Source organism: Mustelus asterias, chromosome 1, assembly GCF_964213995.1.
Source record: "Mustelus asterias chromosome 1, sMusAst1.hap1.1, whole genome shotgun sequence".
NCBI lineage: Eukaryota > Metazoa > Chordata > Chondrichthyes > Carcharhiniformes > Triakidae > Mustelus > Mustelus asterias.
The window spans coordinates 27472790-27484224 of record NC_135801.1 but is presented as its reverse complement, the minus strand read 5'-3'; positions in this window follow the sequence as shown (position 1 = coordinate 27484224).

Here is an 11435-nt window from a genome sequence, read left to right as displayed (position 1 = left end):
GTGATATTGAGCTACACAAGCCAAAGATCCAGGAGTTCAATCTCTGTTCTGTGCCAAGTTAGTTGATCTCCGATATAGCAGAAATGGAAGTGGCACAATTAGTTTTAACATCCCTGTCCTGAGGAGGAGGAAAAGGAAACTCAGCTACAGTACTTTATCTCCTACTGTGGAGGTTAGGCAAGGTCATGAGTGGGTCTATCTACAAAGTCCACTCTTGATCTTCAAATAGCCTGCTACCATTTGCTACAAGAAAGTTATCAGTGCCCATGGAGGCTACCGTTAAAAGTCTAAAATGAATAGAACCAGGCAGACCACCTGCATTGACCTAGGCACCGGAAACAGCAGTGGCAAACTCAGCCCTGTCAACCCTGCAAAGTTCTTGGGGACAGTGCCAACGCTGGGAGAGCCGTCTCACAGACTAGTCGGGCAACAGCCTGACATGGTCTGTAAGGTATGATTCAGTGAGTGTGACGATGTCCCAGATACCAGTGTCACCATTCCTAGGTATGTCCTGTCCCACCCGCATGACAGACCCAGCAGAGATAGTGGCATAATGGTATACAGTCGGGAGGAAGTTGCCCTGAGAATCCTCAACATCTGGACCCCTTGAAGTCTCATGGCATCGGGTCAAACATGCTGATTACCATGTACTTCCCTTCCCCCACATGATGAACCAATACTGCTCCATGTTGAACACCACTTGGAGGAAGCACTGAGGGTGGCAATGTTGCATGTACTCCTGGTGGGGGTCTGCAATGTCCATCACCGTGAGTAGCTCAGTAGCACCACAAACCGAGCTGGCTGAGTCCTAAAGGGCATAGCTGCTAGGTTGGGCCTGCGGCAGGTGGCGAGGGAACCAACAAGTGGGAAAAACATGCCTGATTTCATCTTCACCAACCTGCCTGCCGCAGGTGCGTCATCCATGACAGCATTGGTAGGAGTGACCAAAAGAGAAAATGTTGGAAAATCTCAGCAGGACTGGCAGCATCTGTAAGGAGAGAAAAGAGCTGACGTTTCGAGTCCAGATGACCCTTTGTCAAAGCTTGGTAGGAGTGACCACTGTACAGTCCTTGTGGAGATTAAGTCCCATTGTATTGTGTGGCACTACCACCGTGCTAAATAGGATAGATTTCGAAACAGATCTCGCACACCAGACTGGGCAACCATGAGGTGCTATAGACCATCAGCAACAGCGGAACTGTACTCCATCACAATCTCTGACCTCAAACTTTAGCATATCCCCCCACTCTACCATTACCACCAAACCAGAGGATCAACCCTTGTTCAATGAAGAATGCAGGTGGGCATACCTAAAGATAAAGTGCCAATCTGGTGAAGCTACAACATAAAGCCAGTGATGGACAGAGCTAAGTAATTCCACAACCCAACAGATCAGATCTAAGCTCTGCAGTCTTGCCACATCCAGTGGTGAAGGGTGGTAGACAATCACACAACTCACTGGAGGAGGAGGCTCCACAAATATTCCCATCCTCGATGGAAGAGCCCAGCACATTAGTGCAAAAGAGAAGGCAGAAACATTCGCAATCTTCAGCTAGAAGTGCTGTATGGATGATCCATTGGTGCCTCCTCTCAAAGTCCCCAACATTACAGATGCCAGTCTTCAGCCAATTCGATTCACTCCATGCTTTGTCAAGAAATGGCTGAAAGCAGTGGGTACAGCAAATGTATGGGCCTAGGAGGGAGTTGCCCTGAGAGTCCTCAACATCTGGACCCCATGAAGGCTTAAGGCATCAGGTCAAACATTGGCAAGGAAACTACCTGCTGATTACCACGTACTGTGTCCTTCCCCCACATGATGAACTAGTGCTCCTCCATGTTGAACACCACTTGGAGGAAGCACTGGGGGTGGAAATGTTGCGTCTACTCTGGGTGGAGTCTTCAATGTCCATCACCATGAGTAGCTCGGTAGCACCACAAGCAAGCAACGGAACTGAAGACTTGTGCTCCACATGTCCCTCACCAAGCTGCATTTGTACAGCTACAACAATGACATTTACAATGTGCAAAGTTTCCCGGGTATGTCCTGTACACACAATGGACAAAATGAAACTTTGCCAATAACTGCCCCATCAGAATACTCTCAGTCATCAGTAAAGTGATGAAATGGGTCATCAGTGCTATCGAGCAGCACTTACTTAGCAACAACATGCTCACTGTTCGGGTTCTCGCAGGGCCACTCGGCTCCTGATCTTACAGCTTTGGTTCAAACATGAACAAAAGAGCTGAACTCCAGGGGTGAGATGATGTCCTTGACATCAAGACAGCATTTGACCATTTGTAGCATCGAGGGGCCCTAGCAAAACTGGAACATAGAACAGAGAAAAACTACAGCACAAAACAGGCCCTTCAGCCCCACAAGTTGTGCCGAACATATCCCTACCTTCTAGGCCTACCTATAACCCTCCATCCTATTAAGTCCCATGTACTCATCCAGGAGTCTCTTAAAAGACCCTATTGAGTTTGCCTCCACCACCACTGACGGCAGCCGATTCCACTCGCCCACCACCCTCTGTGTGAAAAACTTCCCCCGAACATTTCCCCTGTACCTACCCCCCAGCACCTTAAACCTGTGTCCTCTCGTAGCAGCCATTTCCACACTGGGAAAAACCTCTGAGAGTCCACCCGATCTATGCCTCTCAACATCTTATATACTTCTATTAGATCTCCTCTCATCATACGTCTCTCCAAGGAGAAAAGACCGAGCTCCTTCAGCCTATCCTCATAAGGCATGCCACTCAATCCAGGCAACATCCTTGTAAATCTCCTCTGCACCCTTTCAATCTTTTCCACATCCTTCCTGTAATGAGGCGACCAGGACTGAGCACAGTACTCCAAGTGGGGTCTGACGAGGGTCTTATATAGCTGCATTATTATCCCCGGACTCCTAAACTCAATCCCTCGATTGATAAAGGCCAGCACACCATATGCCTTCTTAACCACCTCCTCCACCTGCGGGGCCAATTTTAGAGTCCTATGGACCCGGACCCCAAGGTCCTTCTGATCCTCTACAGTACTAAGAGTCTTTCCCTTTATACAGGAGTTGGGGGGAAATCTCCCTGCTGGTTGGAGTCATACCTGGCACAAAGGATGATGGTTGTGGTTGTTGGTAATTTATTTCAGTTCCAGGTCATCACTGCATGAATTCCTTAGGGATGGGCAATAAATGTTGGTGGAACCAGCGATGCCCACATCCCCATGAATGATTTTAATTCGTAAATTGGTACCTTCAGTAGAAAGGGGAAGGGGTGGAATTTGAGGATGCTATAAACATGGAACTATATCTTTTGATTTTCTCACGTTGATACTTTCAAGCTCAACAGTGGGAGATTTTGGGGGGAGGGGTGGGGGGGCAGCGGATCTAGCAGAAACCATGTGCTTCATCACAAATGGCAAGATCAGCCTGCAAGTCGAAGAAAACAACATTACTGTCCACTTCACATTACATCACTGCTAACGCATATATCGACTGTCGTATGGTTAGGCCTCAGGTGAAGTATCATGTATAATTCCGGGCACCAAACTTAAACCACCTCAATACCTTTTATAGGCCTATCAAGATTTTGATTTGATTTATTATTGTCACATGTATTAGTATACAGTGAAAAGTATTGTTTCTTGCGTGCTATACAGGTAAAGCATACCGTACATGGAAGGAAAGGAGAGAGTGCAGAATGCAATGTTACAGTCATAGCTCGGGTGTAGAGAAAGATCAACTTAGTGCGAAGTATGTTCATTCAAAAGTCTGATGGCAGCAGGGAAGAAGCTGTCCTTGATTCGATGATATTAGGAATGTGGATCTTTAGTCATGTGGGGAGATTGGAGAAGTGGGATTGTTCTCCTTGGAGCATAGAAGTAAGCATAAGGTGACTTGGAGATATTAAAAGCTATTTAAATTCACAAGAGAAAGTAGAGAAAAATTATTCATTAGGCAAACTGGTTGATTAAAATGAAGGTAAGTGAAGAGAAATTATTTCGGACAGAGGGTTGTGATGGTCTGGAAAGCATTAACTGAAAGGATGGTGGAATAAGATTTCATAGGAACTATCAAAAGGTAATTGGACAGATATTTGAAGAAAACTAATTTGCTGGGTTATGGAATGGGGGAAAGATTAAATTAGTTCTTTCAAAGAGCCGTGATGGGCTGAATGGTCCACTTTTTTACTATATGTTTCTAATGAGTATAAAGCTCTGCCTATCCAGCTAGCAATTTGAGAAGGACTGGTAAGGGGCAGAGGAAGACAGTTTATCTCTTGCATAATTATTGTACCTGGAATGATACTTGTACTATCTTATGTTAGAATTTGATCAAGATGTGAATGAGGAAAGTTCATTTGATGTAGTTTATATAGATTTTAGCAAAGCTTTTGACAAGTCCAACATGGGAGACTGATTGAGAAGGTTAAAGCACATGCAATTCAGGGAAACATGGCAAGATGGATCAGAAACTGGCTTCGTAATAGGACATAAAGGGTAGTGGTAGAATGCTGTTCGAGTGGCTGGAGGCTGGTGTCCGGCGGTGTGCCACGACGATTAGTACTGGGACTCTTATTGTTTGTTATATACATAAATGATATAGATGAAAATGTGGGGGGGGAATGATGAGCAAGTTTGCAGATGACACCAAGGTTGGTAGGGTGGTTAATAGTGAAGAAGGTGGTTGTAGATTCCAGGAAGATCTAGATAGTTTGCCAGAGCAGTGGCAGATGGCATTTAACCCTGTTAAGTGCGAGCTGATACACCTGGAAGAAGTAACAAGACAGAGGAACAGGTGGATCTTGGCGTACTTATTCATAGATCCCTGAAATCGGGAGAGCACATGAATAGGATAGTTAAAAGCAAATGCCTCATATGCCTTCTTATCAGTTGTGACATAGAGTGTAAGAGAAAGGAGGTAATGTTGGAGTTGTACAGAGTGTTGGTTAGGCCACAGCTGGAGTGTTGTGTGTAGTTCTGGGCATCTCACTATAGGAAGGATGTGCTTGCACTAGAGGGGGTGCAGAGGAGGTTCACCAGGAGGTTGGCTGGGATGGAGCATTTGAGCTATAGGGAGAGACTGGATAGACTTAAAACATTTTTTAGGACAGAGAAGGCTAAGGGGGGGACATGATTGAGGTGTATGGACAGGGTGAATAGGAAGCAGCTGTTCCCCTTGGTTGAGGGGTCAATCACAAGGGGGCATAGTTTTAGGGTAAGGGGCAGGAGATTCAGAGGGGATTGGAGAAAAAAAATCACTTGGAGGTGGTGGGAACCTGGAATGCACTGCCTGGGAACTAGAGGAGGCTGGAAACATTATAACTTTAAAGAAATCTCGACTTTTTTTATGATGCTTCTTGTCTTCCCTAGAGAATGGCAAAATCAGAAATGTCAATTTTTTAAATCATTCATGGGGACGGGGGATGTCATTGGCTAGGCCTACATTATTATTGCCCATCCCTAATTGCATTCTTTTTAAACAGTACGCTCCCATAAACAGTGACAAAAGTAAATAAATGACCAGATCATCTATTTTAGATATTGGTCAAGAGATAAATGTTGGCCAAGGCACCTATGGAATTCCTTTGCCCTTCTTCGGATTATGATGTGGAGATGCCGGCGTTGGACTGGGGTGAACACAGTAAGAAGTCTCACAACACCAGGTTAAAGTCCAACAGCTTCATTCTTCGGATTACACAGTGGAATCTTTTACTTGCAGATCAGCTGAAAGGAAGACAGGGCCTCAGTTTAATTGCAACTCTGAAAGTCTAGTTTTATCTCCTCACGCCGGCACAGTGGTTAGCACTGTTGCCTCACAGCGCCGGGGACCCCAGGGTTCGATTCCAGCCTCGGGTGACTGTCCATGTGGAGTTTGCACATTCTCCCTGTGTCTGTGTGGGGTTCCTCTGGATGCTCTGGTTCCTCCCACAGCCCAAAGATGTGCAGGTTAGGTTGATTGGCCATGCTAACTTGCCCCTTACTGTCAGGGGGACTAGCAGGTTAATGTGTGGGGATTTAATAGTGGAAAACGAGGAAATGGCTGAGACTTTAAATAAGTTCTTTGTGTCGGTCTTCACGGTGGAAGACACAAATAGTTTGCCGAATATTAGAGATCGAGAGTTGGTGGGAGGGGAGGTCCTTAATACAATTACTGTTACTAAGGAGGTGGTGCTTGGTAGACTAATAGGACTGAAGGTAGACAAGTCCCCGGGCCCGGATGGAATGCATCCCAGGGTACTGAAAGAAATGGCTGAGGTAATAGCAGATGCGTTAGTAGTAATTTATCAAAATTCGCTGGACTCTGGGGTAGTGCCGGCTGACTGGAAAACAGCTACTGTTACGCCGCTGTTTAAAAAAGGAAGTAGACAAAAGGCGGGTAACTACAGGCCGGTTAGCTTAACGTCCGTAGTTGGGAAGATGCTAGAGTCCATTATTAAAGAGGAAATAACAGAGCACCTGAATAAGAATGGTTCGATCAAGCAGACGCAGCATGGATTCATGAAGGGAAAGTCGTGTTTGACGAATCTACTGGACTTTTATGAAGATGTCACTAGTGCGGTTGACAGAGGGGAACCGGTGGATGTGGTGTTTTTAGATTTCCAGAAGGCGTTCGATAAGGTGCCTCACAAAAGGTTGCTGCAGAAGATTGGGGTACACGGAGTTAGGGGTAAGGTGTTGGCGTGGATTGGGGATTGGCTATCTAACAGGAAGCAGAGAGTTGGGATAAATGGGTGCTTTTCTGGTTGGCAGTTGGTGACCAGTGGCGTGCCGCAGGGATCGGTGCTGGGGCCTCAATTGTTTACCATTTACATAGATGATCTGGAGGAGGGGACTGAATCTAGGGTATTCAAGTTTGCTGATGACACGAAGGTGAGTGGGAAAGCGAATTGCGTGGAGGACGCGGAAAGTCTGCAGAGAGATTTGGATAGGGTGAGCGAGTGGGCGAGGATCTGGCAGATGGAATATAACGTTAGCAAATGTGAGGTTATCCACTTTGGAAGAAATAATAGTAAATTGGAGTATTATTTAAATGGAGAAAAATTACATCGTGCGACTGTGCAGAGGGACCTGGGGGTCCTTGTGCACGAATTGCAAAAACTCAGTCTGCAGGTGCAGCAGGTGATCAAGAAGGCGAATGGAATGTTGGCCTTTATCGCGAGGGGGATAGAATATAAAAGCAGGGAGGTCTTGCTGCAACTGTACAAGGCACTGGTGAGGCCGCAACTGGAGTACTGTGTGCAGTTTTGGTCCCCTTATTTGCGAAAGGATATATTGGCCTTGGAGGGAGTGCAGAGAAGGTTCACCAGGTTGATACCGGAGATGAGGGGTGTAGCTTATGAGGAGAGATTAAACAGATTGGGTCTGTACTCGTTGGAGTTTAGAAGGATGAGGGGTGATCTTATAGAGACATATAAGAGACATATAAGATAATGAAGGGGCTGGATAGGGTAGAGGTGGAGAGATTCTTTCCACTTAGAAGGGAAACCAGAACTAGAGGGCACAGCCTCAAAATAAGGGGGGGCCGGTTCAGAACAGAGTTGAGGGGGAACTTCTTCTCTGAGGGTAGTGAATCTCTGGAATTCTCTGCCCATTGAAGTGGTGGAGGCTTCCTCGTTGAATATGTTTAAATCACGGGTAGATAGTTTTCTGATCGATAAGGGAATTAGGGGATATGGGGAGCAGGCGGGTAAGTGGAACTGATTCGCTTCAGATCAGCCATGATCTTGTTGAATGGCGGGGCAGGCTCGAAGGGCCAGATGGCCTACTCCTGCTCCTATTTCTTATGTTCTTATGTAATGGGGATAGGGCCCGGGTGGGATTGTTGTTGGGGGTGCAGGCTCGATGGGCTGAATTGGCCTCCTTCTGCAATGTAGGGATTCTATCATTCTATATAACTGCCAGCCTAAATTATGTGCTCAAATCTACAGAACAAGAAACAGTTCCTAATGTCCAACGTGCTATGAACATTGGAATACGTCAACTGCATACACTAGTAACAAGCCATTCCTGCACCCTCTTTTAAGCTGCCTGAAAATTGATTGCAAAATCTTGAATTATGGCAAGTTATACTGTTGTGCCGACAGTGAACAAGGTATTTTTCAGCTCATCTACAATTTTAAACGTAGCTCATAGAGGTGAAAAGTCAATGTTCAATATACAATGATTTGGACATAGGAATTAAATGCAATATCTTCAAATTTCCAGACAACACTAAGCTCGGTGGTAGTGTGTGCTGTGAGGAGAATGCTAAGAGACTGCAGGGTGACTTGGACAGTCTAACTGAGCGGGCAAATTCTTGGCAAATGCAATATAATGTGGATAAATGTGAGGTTATCCACTTTGATGGCAAAAACAGGAAGGAAGATTATTGAATTGTGGCAATTTAGGAAAAGGGGGAGTGCCATGTGACCTGGTGGAACAGTCGCTGAAGGTGGCATGCAGGTACAGCAGGTGGTGAGGAAAGCTAATGGCATGCCAGCCTTCATAGCAAGAGGATTTGAGTATAGGAATAGAGACACCTTGCTGCAGTTATACAGTGCCTTGGTGAGGCCACACCTTGAGTATTGTATGCAGCTTTAATCTCCTAGGCTGAGGAAGGATATTCTTGCTGTTGAGTGATTCCAGCGAAGGTTCACCAGACTCATTCCTGGAATGGCAGGATTGACATATGAAGAAAACTGGATTGACTGGGCTTGAACTCACTTGAATTTAGAAGAATGAGAGGAAGAACTTCTTCACTCAGAGAGTTGTGAACCTATGGAATTCTCTATCACAGAAGGCTGTTGGGGCCAGTTTGTTAGATATGTTCAAGAGGGAGTTGGACGTGGACCTTGTGGCTAAAGGGATCAAGCGGTATGGAGAGAAAGCAGAAGTGGGATGCTGAAAGTGTAGGATCAGCCATGATCATATTGAATGGTGGTGCAGGCTCGAAGGCCGAATGGCCTACTCCTGCACCTGTTTTCTATGTTTTCCCTGTCCTTCTTAGTTCTGGCATATTCAATGTGGTTAATATTCTACCATCATGAATAATTGTCAAGAAATCTATTTGAAATTAAATGTTTTAGATCTCCTTAACGTAAGGAGTTAAATAAAGATGGGCAGTAATGCGAAAGGGGGATGGTTACCTGACTCATCCAAAGATAAATTTAATTGAATGAAGTGCTAAGGGCGATCTACATAATGTGAAAAAAATAAAATTATCTAAAAAGCCAAGGCGAACTTGAACTATAGCCTAAACCCAGATAAAGTATAAAGTATACCCAGATAAAGATATATAAATCTGCTTGAGTTTATGACTTAGTCAATTGTTATAACAAACTACTGAACAAGTAAAGGTTATCTTGCAACTAGTATCTTCCAATATACTGTATGACTCACACTGAAATTATGTCTTGCCTAATCTCTGTAAGGAAGTAAATAACCATGGGTAAAATTTTGAATACATTCTGTGGAACGTCAGCACACAACCAAAGTGATCAGATGAGCTGCTGAGATATCCATCCACATTATTCTCACCACACAATTTTTGCTGAGGCTGTAACTGAAAACACAGGAACAGGAACCATCATGTCCATCAGTTGAAAAGTTAGTCCTATCGTCCTTTTCTCCTTCAATCTAATTCATATTGGCTTTTTATTCATTCATATTAATCAAATTGGTATAAACAGTTTTAATTTTTTTTATATCTGCGATTTTTGAAGATTTAAGTTCTTCTAAATTCTCAGTCCTGACATCTTTTCCTGAGTTCACCGTCAGGTTCCCTCCAATCAGGTTTTCGCTCTTGCCACAGTATTGAACTGGCTCCTATCAAAGTTACAAATAACGTTCTATAGGACTGTGACAAAGATAATCTAACTTTGTCCTTTTTGATCTGTCTGCAGCTGTTGTGGTTGACCACAACATCTTCTTCAAAAGCCTGTCCACTGTTGTGCAGCTGGGTGGGACTGCACTCATATACCCAGGCAAAGCCAGGGAATCACCTTCAATGCTTTTCTTCACATTCCTCCACTTAACTCTGGTATCCCACAAGGTTCTGTCCTTGGCTCCCCTCTCTTATTTCTTATCTATGTGCTGCCCTTGGTGATGGACAAAAACACAGTGTCCATTTCTTCATATATGCTGACAACACTCAGCTATATTTCAGCACCACCCGTTTCTAAATTGTCTTGCTGCTGTGTCTGACATCCAGGCAAGCAGAAATTTCCTCTGGTTAAATATTGGGACGATTGCAGCCATTGTCTTCGGTTATCGTCACAAATTCCATTCGCTTGCCTCTGTCCCTCTTTCTGGAAATTCTCAGGCGGGACCAATTCGCAACCTTGGGGTCATATTTGACCCCAACATGAACACAGATCCACGACATCACTAAAACTGCCTACTTTTGGCTCTGCAACATGCCCTTGTGCCTTCCACAGTTCATTTGCTCTGTTTGCTACCTCTAGACTTGACTATTTAAAACAGCTCATGCTTGGCCTCCCACGTTTTACCCTCTGTAAACTTAAGGTCTTCCAATATTCTGCTGCTCGTGCTCTAACTCTCACCAAGTCCCATTCACCCATTACTGCTGTGCTTCCTGACCTACTCTGGCTCCAGGTTAAAAAAACCCTTGATTTCAAAGTGTTCATCCTTCTTTCCAAATTATCCATGGTCTTGCTCCTGCATTCTGTATTCTTCGATAATTCTGGAGCCTTGAGCAACCCCGATTTTAATTGCTCCACCATGGTGGCCATGTTTCAGGTTGCCAAGGCCCTGAGTTCAGGAATTCCTTACCTCAGCCTCTCTACCTCCCTTTCCACCTTTAAGATGCTGTAATATCTCCTCACGTGGCTTCTGTGAGGTACCTTGGCACATTGTTTTACCATGTAAAAGATGCTTTATAAAAACAAGTTGATGTTAGGTTAAGACTAGAAATTAATTTATTTTGTTAGCAACACTCCTACGAATGATTCCTGGAGAAACTTACTGAAAACTCCTATATAAAAAAGGGAGCTCAAAGAAATGTAAATGTAGAACAGAATAAGGATTTGCAATGAAGGTTTAGCCTTTAATTCTACATTTGGATACGACAAAACAAAATAATTTAATGATAGTGTTGAATTAAATGTTGATTTGTCATGACAAATTGTGTTTCCACAATGAATATAATTTACTATTATGATTTCCTGTTTTTAATCAATTATGGAGATCCTGGGCACTTCCCCAGTCTGGGAGTCCATGAAATGACTTCTTGATGGAACTACTCCAGATGACACTCAACAACTTGTATTTATATAATGCCGTTCGTGTTTTGTAAATACTCCAAGGTGCTTCATTGGAGCATTATAAAGCCACGTTAGGTGATATCATGGCCAAAACCTCGCTCAAAGAGCTAAGGAGCGTCTTAAAGGAGGAAAGAGAAAGAAATTTAAGGAGAGAATTCTGAAGCTTAGGGTGCAGGCAAC